Here is an 8,019-nt window from a genome sequence, read left to right as displayed (position 1 = left end):
ATAAATTCGAGAGAGATATAGCATTATTACAGATTTGTTTTATTAAAATGGCAAGCAGTAAAAGATTTACGGCAGAACAAGCTCTGGAACAATTACTGGAAAGTGACGAGGAGAAATCTGGAGCAGACAGCTTTTACACCGATGGAGAGGCCTCGCTTTGCTCACTTGCATGCCTAGGCTGTTTGTAAAAAAAAGTTAATTATTTAATTGTTCTTTACACATTTGATTAAACAATAACACATTTCTGTCAAGCAAAGAGTTTGAAAAAAAAATATATTTTTTGTTCTATATTCTGTGATGTTTGATTTTCAGTAATAAATGACAAAAATCTAATTTTCGTTTTTGAAATTCTCTAGTTTACTGTACAATTTCTTTCACTCATACTTCCTTTCTAAACACATTACATGCATGCTTATGGTAGCTTAGGGTCTTCTGAATCCATAGATACCAAACACAGGGTGTTCCTTCATGACCTCAAGACTAGATTATTGTAACGCTCTACTGGGTGGTTGTTCTGCTCGGCTTTTAAACAAACTACAGTTGGTTCAAAATGCGGCAGCTAGAGTTCTTACTAGAACCAGAAAGTATGACCATATTAGCCCAGTTCTGTCAACATTACATTGGCTCCCTATTAAACATCGTATAGATTTTAAAATCTTGCTACTTACTTATAAAGCTTTAAATGGTTTAGCTCCCCAGTACCTAAGTGAGCTCTTAATGCATTATAGTCCTTCACGTTTATTGCGATCTCAGAATTTAGGCCAGTTGATAATACCCAGAATATCAAAATCAACTGAAGGCGGCAGATCATTTTCCTATTTAGCACCTAAACTCTGGAACAATCTTCCTAGCATTGTTCGGGAAGCAGACACACTCTGTCAGTTTAAATCTAGACTAAAAACACATCTCTTTGCTCTTGCATACACATAACACATTATCAATACATTAACATTTTTCAAATCCGTTAAAGGATTGTTACGCTGCAATAATTAGGTCGGCCGGAACCGAGAACATTTCCTATAACACTAGATATACCTGTACATCAGAACAAGAATGGCATCTACGCTAATATCTGTCTCTCTGCTTATCCTGAGGTTTGCCGGGTGCTGGATCCAGGCCGTATCCAGGTCAGATGGAGAACCTGCGTCTGGACCTGACTACAACGTAGCCCAGGATCCCCGTATCCGCTTACATATATTTATATATAATCGATTTTTAATCTCTATAATAAAAATGTACAATTCAGATTTTGATCTCCATATACATTTACATATATATATCTTCCAAGGGGTTTTTTCCCTCCTAGGACTTTTTTCCCAGTGCTAGCACGCTGGGTTTTTCTCCTAGGGGTTTTTTTCCACCCCTGGAAGTCAGCCGACATTGGCTTAATGTAGCACCATCTTGTATATGTTACATATTACCACGCTTGTTTGTACAGTTTTAACCACTTCCCTTTTTTTCTGTGCTTCTAATATGTAAAGCTGCTTTGAAACAATTACCAATTGTAAAAGCGCTATATAAATAAATTTGACTTGACTTGACTTCCATCTCCTTTACATATGATTTATAAGCCCAAATATAAAAATAGAGAAAACAGACCAAAAAGGGCTTAGTCCCAAAAATAAAAAAAAACGCCTAGGACTGTTTGTAAATAAAGTTAATTATTTAACTGTTCTTTACACATTTGATTGAACATTAACCCATTTCTGTCAAGAAAAGGGTTAGAAAAATATATTTTTGGGTCAAAAACTTTTCACTATTGTTGTGTGAGGTAGGATTTTCAGTAATAAATGAGAAAAATCTCATTTTCGTTTTTGAAATTCTCTAGTTTATTGTACAATTTTTCACTCATACTTCCTTTATAAACATATTGCATGCATGCTTATTGTAGCTTAGGGTCTTCTGAATCCATTGATGCCAAATACATGGTGGTCCATCATCATTACATATGGTTTATAAGCCGAAATGTAAAAATAGAGAAAACGGACCAAAAAGGGCTTAGTCCCCTAACGGTTAAATAAAGAGTGTTTTCAGGAATAACAGTGGTATTCAGATATATAATAGTCTAGTGCTGCATCCCAATTCGCATACTATCCATCCTAAATAGTATTTTAAAATAGAATTAGTGTTTCCCAAATCGTAGTATGTTGAAATGAGTATTCCAAAGATACCCGGATTGTCTACTTTTTCAGGTTAGAATCCGAAGTGCGGATCCATGCACACTCTAACAGATAATATTGCCCACAACCCATTGCGCTGTGGACGAGGATTCGATTAGAACTACAAACACTAAATAAAAACAGTTAAACTTCAAACATGACAGATTTGCCGACGGTTAAGCAGAATGGTTAAGATAAAGGGGTTTGAGTGATTAATAATCAGTATCTAACCTGATGAAAAAATATTTATTAAAATGTTATCCACATTATATTTCATCTGCAACAGCATGGTGAACTTTTTTAACTATGCATTTGGTCATTAACTTTTAAATGCATCATTATGCAAACATGAGGAGAGTTCTCTGCATGAAAGACCCATGACTGGCAGATCAACGTGCAACTACATTTCTCTCCGAGACGGTAGGAAATTAAATTTAATTGTATGTTCAGGATTTTAACTGTGACAAGATGATTGACAGGGCAGTTTAAACAGTTACACGTTGCATGTAAGCAACATAGCATCTGTTAAAGAAGACACAATTATGACAAAGTAGTATGTCTCAAAGCTTGCATACTCTTCTGCTACACACTCATAAGTATGTACTTTTTCTTTACAAAAATAATACATACATTTAGGGCATAGTATAAGTAAGTGAATTGGGATGCAGCAGATAACACAAAAAAAAAATGAATAATCAAATGTAAAATAACAGCATATTGTTACATGTCATGTCTCTGTCTGCCCTTGTGACCTAGTTTCCCTGTTCTGTTAATTAGTTCATTTGATTCACCTGTGCCTTGTTTATTATCCTGTCACCTAGTTTAGTTCCTTTGTTAGTCCCTTGTATATATACCCTGTGTTTCTAGTCTTGTGTTGTCCGGTATCGTTTATATTATGTTGGTGTATGTTCCATTGGATTCCTGTTTCTCCTCAAGTAAAGACTTATATTCATTCTATCTCCTCGTTGTATGCGTTGTATACCAGCAACTGTAACAGAATACCGGACCAAAACAGTTTTTGCGGCGATTTTCTTTTTGTTTGTTTTTTCCCCTTGTTTTTCCCATTACCATGGACCCTGCTGTTGCCCTTTTGTGCCTGGAGCAGAGGGACCGCTCCCTGGAATCCCACACCTTGGATTTTTTGGAGTTGGCGTGCCTCACACACTATCCTGCTCGCTCTGCGTGTACTACATCTCCAGCCTTAGCGAGCGGTCCCGGGCACGCCTGCCAGGGAGCGGTCCTCGGAAGGACTTCGCCGCATTCGTGAAGTGGGTGCTGGTGTGTAACTAATCACCATCAGCCCTGCGGAGGATGACTTCGCCACCAGCCCCACTTCACTGCCAGAAGCCAGTCAACCACCATCGACGAACATCGCAACGGAGATGTCTCACGTGCCCACCACAGACCGAGGAGGCAAGCCTGCCGCGATGGATGAGCCTGGACCGAGGAAGGGTTCGGACGGTACCATCGCCCCGGAGCCAACCTCACATCAAGGGTCTGACCAGGTGCGTGAGCCGGTGACATCATCCAACGTCAAGGGAGTGCTTGTGGAGCTCGAGGGCTGGGAGGAAGGCTCCGCCCACAACACCACCACGATGGGTAAATGGACTGACACTGGCAAATATACTGAGGAACTGAGAGACATTTTTTTTGGCTGATTTAATTGATTTTTCCGGAGAGGTGACTTCCCATTCCCCTGACTTCCCTGTTTTTAATGAATCTCCTGAGCTCCCTGAGGACCATTCTCCCGTGTTCTCCTGTTCTCCTGTTCTCCTACGTCTCCCGAGTTCCCCGTCTGCCCACCCAGCCTCCCTCTCCCGCCTCCTCTGTCACCCATTTTACCAGCCAGTTCCTCAGCCCCACCATCATCTCTGTCCTTCAGCCTCTTGACATCTCCCACATGACAGGTGGGGATGTCAAGCGTCTTCAGGCCTTCCACTCCATCCAGTCAAGAGGATCCCCTGTCTCCACTTCCAGCCTCCACGCCCCCTGCTCCACCTCGGCCCGTCGACACTTCGGCGTCACCCTGGCTCCTCCCTCCCTCGTCTCCACCGGACACCATCGGCCATACGGCTTCTCCAGGCTCCCTCGTCTTTCCGGCTCCGCCTTGGTCAGTCGTCCACCTGCCTGCACCTACGGCTCCGTCTGGCTCCTCCTTCCCTCCAGCTCCGCCTACATCCTCGGTCCCACCGGTTCAGCCTCTGCCCGCTGGCCGTCCGCCGCCTCCTCGGACGCTCGTCGCCATGGCTCCTCCTCGGTCTCCAGGACCATCAGCTGCGCGTGGGCTCGTCAGCTCGTCAGTTACATCTGGGTCTCCAGCTGAATCTCCGTTGGTCGTCCCCAGGGTGTCGTCTGCCCTCAAGCCGACTCCACCATGGCTCCTCCCACCTGCGACTCTACCCTGGGGCCTCGTCCTGGCTGGCTTCTGGGGTACCATCTGGCTCTTCCTGCTCCTGGCTTTCTCCTGGCTCCTCCCACCCTCCACTCCCCCTTGGACTGTCATTGTTGTTTTTCATGGACTCTTTTCTTTTGGTTGTTTGTGTTTTCTCCGCCCTCCTCCAGAACCCCCTCCCTCCCTCCTCTGTACTCTTACGCCGCGAGGACGCGCCTATCCGGGAGGGGGCAAAATGTTACATGTCATGTCTCTGTCTGCCCTTGTGACCTAGTTTCCCTGTTCTGTTAATTAGTTCATTTGATTCACCTGTGCCTTGTTTATTATCCTGTCACCTAGTTTAGTTCCTTTGTTAGTCCCTTGTATATATACCCTGTGTTTCTAGTCTTGTGTTGTCCGGTATCGTTTATATTGGTGTATGTTCCATTGGATTCCTGTTTCTCCTCAAGTAAAGACTTATATTCATTCTATCTCCTCGTTGTATGCGTTGTATACCAGCAACCGTAACACATATTCTTACTATACACATTAAATATTAATTCTTATTAAAGAAACTAAAGTTATTCAGTCAATATCAGTGAGAGATTTTCTTTTGTCACTGGTTATTTATCATTAATGACAGACCGCAGCAGATTTATTAGGCTGCTGAAAATCAAAATACAAAATATAAATACAAAATCAAAATTACGATTAATCACACAGCCCTAGTTGGAGGGATTAAAATCTCGAGATCCCCGAAAATCATCATTTTTCTCCCCTCTGGCAACGGCTCTGTGTATGTACATAAAATTACGAAAACTGCTTGTTATTGTAGAAGGATTGAATTGTGCTGGATATTAGTGATGTTAGATTTATTGAGCATTAAAATCCATCTTTGAGCATATGTGTGTCAGTGACACAAACTATACTGAACCTCTTTTAGAAAACAAATCTTCAGGATGAAACAAATGTCCACACACCTGTGGATTCAGATATTTGCATGATTATTAGATATAACCGCATAGCACACGGATGTAAAACATATTTAGTTACTGGAAATGCAAACACAAAAACAGTCAAAATCGGCTAACAACTTCTGCATTATTTTACATGACTTTAATGTGTTTTATCTCTGAGAACCTCTCATCTCATGTGATTGTAATGAAGCTGATAAAATGTCTTAATCATGACGGACTTTCAGTGGCTCCAAAAACATATAAAAATTAGTTAAACATGTATGTAAAAATGTGAATATCATTCATTAAGTGACAAAATATCACAGCAAGTGCCATTTATTGAAAGGAAAGACAAACTTTATAAACAACATATCAGATTAAGTTTTGTTCTATGAATAGTGGTTAAACTTGACATTTTCTGTAATCTAACTGTTGCAAAATAATCTAAATATTGAATAACCACTAAAAGGTTATACTTTCATTGGAATCTTGTTGCTAATATTAAATATAATTGTACACTTACATTGTTCTCTGTGAACAAATATAACTGGACCTGAACACTGAAATTCACAGTTAAAGCCCAAATAAACATGATTTTCATGTATGCAAATGAACCGTATGTCAGTGTTTCAGTGTCTCTGAACTGTAGATCATAATCGTACAGCTTCATATGTGAACGGATGAAACTCTCCTCTCTCCTCTTGGACTGTGGACTTTCATCTCAAGAATGTAAGAAAATGGTTCAAGATTTAAGATTTATTTTCAGTGCCGGAAAAAAACAAAATCAAACTCTTGTGTCTCTATCAGGCTATCTTTGGGAATTATGTCTCGACAAAAGCAGAATTTGCTGTGGCTGATGATCGTCTGTTGTGCTTCATGCCAGATAAGTATGTTGTTTTAAAAAATGAATTTATCAATTTAAAGAGAAATGTAAGGGGATAATCCACGCTGTTCACAATTTTAAAGGGAACCCCTGTTATTAAGACTTGTATGGCTTAATATAATGTAAATTATGTCTCTTATTGAAATATGTAGAAAACCCATGAAAGATTTATGTTACATATTTTGGACAATGGGCAGCACCATACAATAAAATGTTTCTTACATTTACTTTATAAAAATCATTAAAGATTTCTGAGCAAAAAAGACTTGGATTATCAATCAGAGGGCAGACGGCATTAAGAAGATTGTGTAAAAATAAGTTTTTCAGCAAAGTTTTGGTCGTAATGATAATTTATAGGGCCTAGAAATTTGCGTATTAAATATTATACAGCATTATACAATATATTCATAAATAGGCATTATACTTATTGTTCAACAGAATTTTACAAAGAATGTTTAGTTTAAGTTATGAGAGAATAAATGTTTAAAAAATCTGGCTATAATGTTGTAATACGCATTGCCAGACAAGCATTCTGTTTTCAGTTGATTTATACTCCCAAAATTATGTAAAAATTAAATTCATAAAATTTCAACATAAACCTAATAAACTAACACTGAACAACAACTTTTTAAACATGCAAGTCCCCTCCAAATATTGCAAATATGTGAAATATATCAACTTTTATCAGAAGGTTAGTAGATTTCCCACTACAGGTAGTCATGTTGTTTTTAAATGCTACCTCGTGAGTTAAAAAAAAAATTATGAACAAAGTCAATATATCTAAATTCACAACAAACACCCTTTCAACATGAAACCAAGAAATGAGACGTAAACTTTCCCTGCCTCGCCCCACAGCCCCTTAAATGTTTGTAACACCCATGTCATGTCGCCCCCTTTTAGGGTTAAGCAATAAGCTGTCAGGTTCATTACTTCAAATCAAGTATTCAGACAGACCATGGTATAAATGCCAGTGAATATGTTGTTTGGTGTATATTAGAAAACAAATTTATATGTGAACAAAAAATAACATGATTAAAAAAAAAGATGACTGTGGGCATCTAAATTTTGACATCTAAAATAAAGTTTTATGCCATGTTATACATCATTACATAATAACATTATATGTTGTTTTTGTGCAGCCTGCTCAGAACTTCAACTACTGAAAATCCAAGTCAATTTGACAGATACATGCTTCTGGAAAACAAGCTTCCCACCAAATCAAGGTAGATGAAAAACTGGTAACTATGACTAGGTGTGAATACTACATATTTACTGTCTGAAAGCATTTGTGATGAGTGACAAACTCAAGTTAATTTCTGTTTTTCTTCCCAATATAAATCCAGAATATCTATTACCTTATTGTACACTTAATAAGAATTCTCAAATGAACGTCACACTAAACATCTCATCTCAGGGTAAAACCTGTAATTTCTTTTCATTTATAAACCATTCTTTAGTTCAAAGCTCTTTAAAGAGTATTTTTTTCAACAAATGTAAAAATGTATGATTTCAGGACAGTGCGAAACATACAGTTTCAACATAACAAACAATGGGGATCAATGTGAAGTCAGAATGAATGAGACGATTGCAGGCATAAAGCTGTGGATATTACCAAATGAAAATTGTCCAACACCATTTGAGTCGAATCCA

General features: G+C 38.8%; 1 long non-coding RNA gene across 1 annotated transcript; it reads left to right on the top strand.

Annotated features, from left to right (window-relative positions):
• Positions 1 to 6,160: 6,160 nt before the first annotated feature.
• Positions 6,161 to 7,783, top strand: LOC137006664 (uncharacterized). The gene is made up of 4 exons (XR_010892526.1): positions 6,161 to 6,215; positions 6,294 to 6,373; positions 7,509 to 7,592; positions 7,713 to 7,783. It is a non-coding gene; the product is annotated as an uncharacterized lncRNA (long non-coding RNA).
• The last annotated feature ends 236 nt before the right edge of the window (positions 7,784 to 8,019 follow it).

This window comes from Chanodichthys erythropterus, chromosome 18 (assembly GCF_024489055.1).
Source record: "Chanodichthys erythropterus isolate Z2021 chromosome 18, ASM2448905v1, whole genome shotgun sequence".
NCBI classification, from domain to species: domain Eukaryota; kingdom Metazoa; phylum Chordata; class Actinopteri; order Cypriniformes; family Xenocyprididae; genus Chanodichthys; species Chanodichthys erythropterus.
This window is presented reverse-complemented; position numbering and strand designations above follow the sequence as displayed.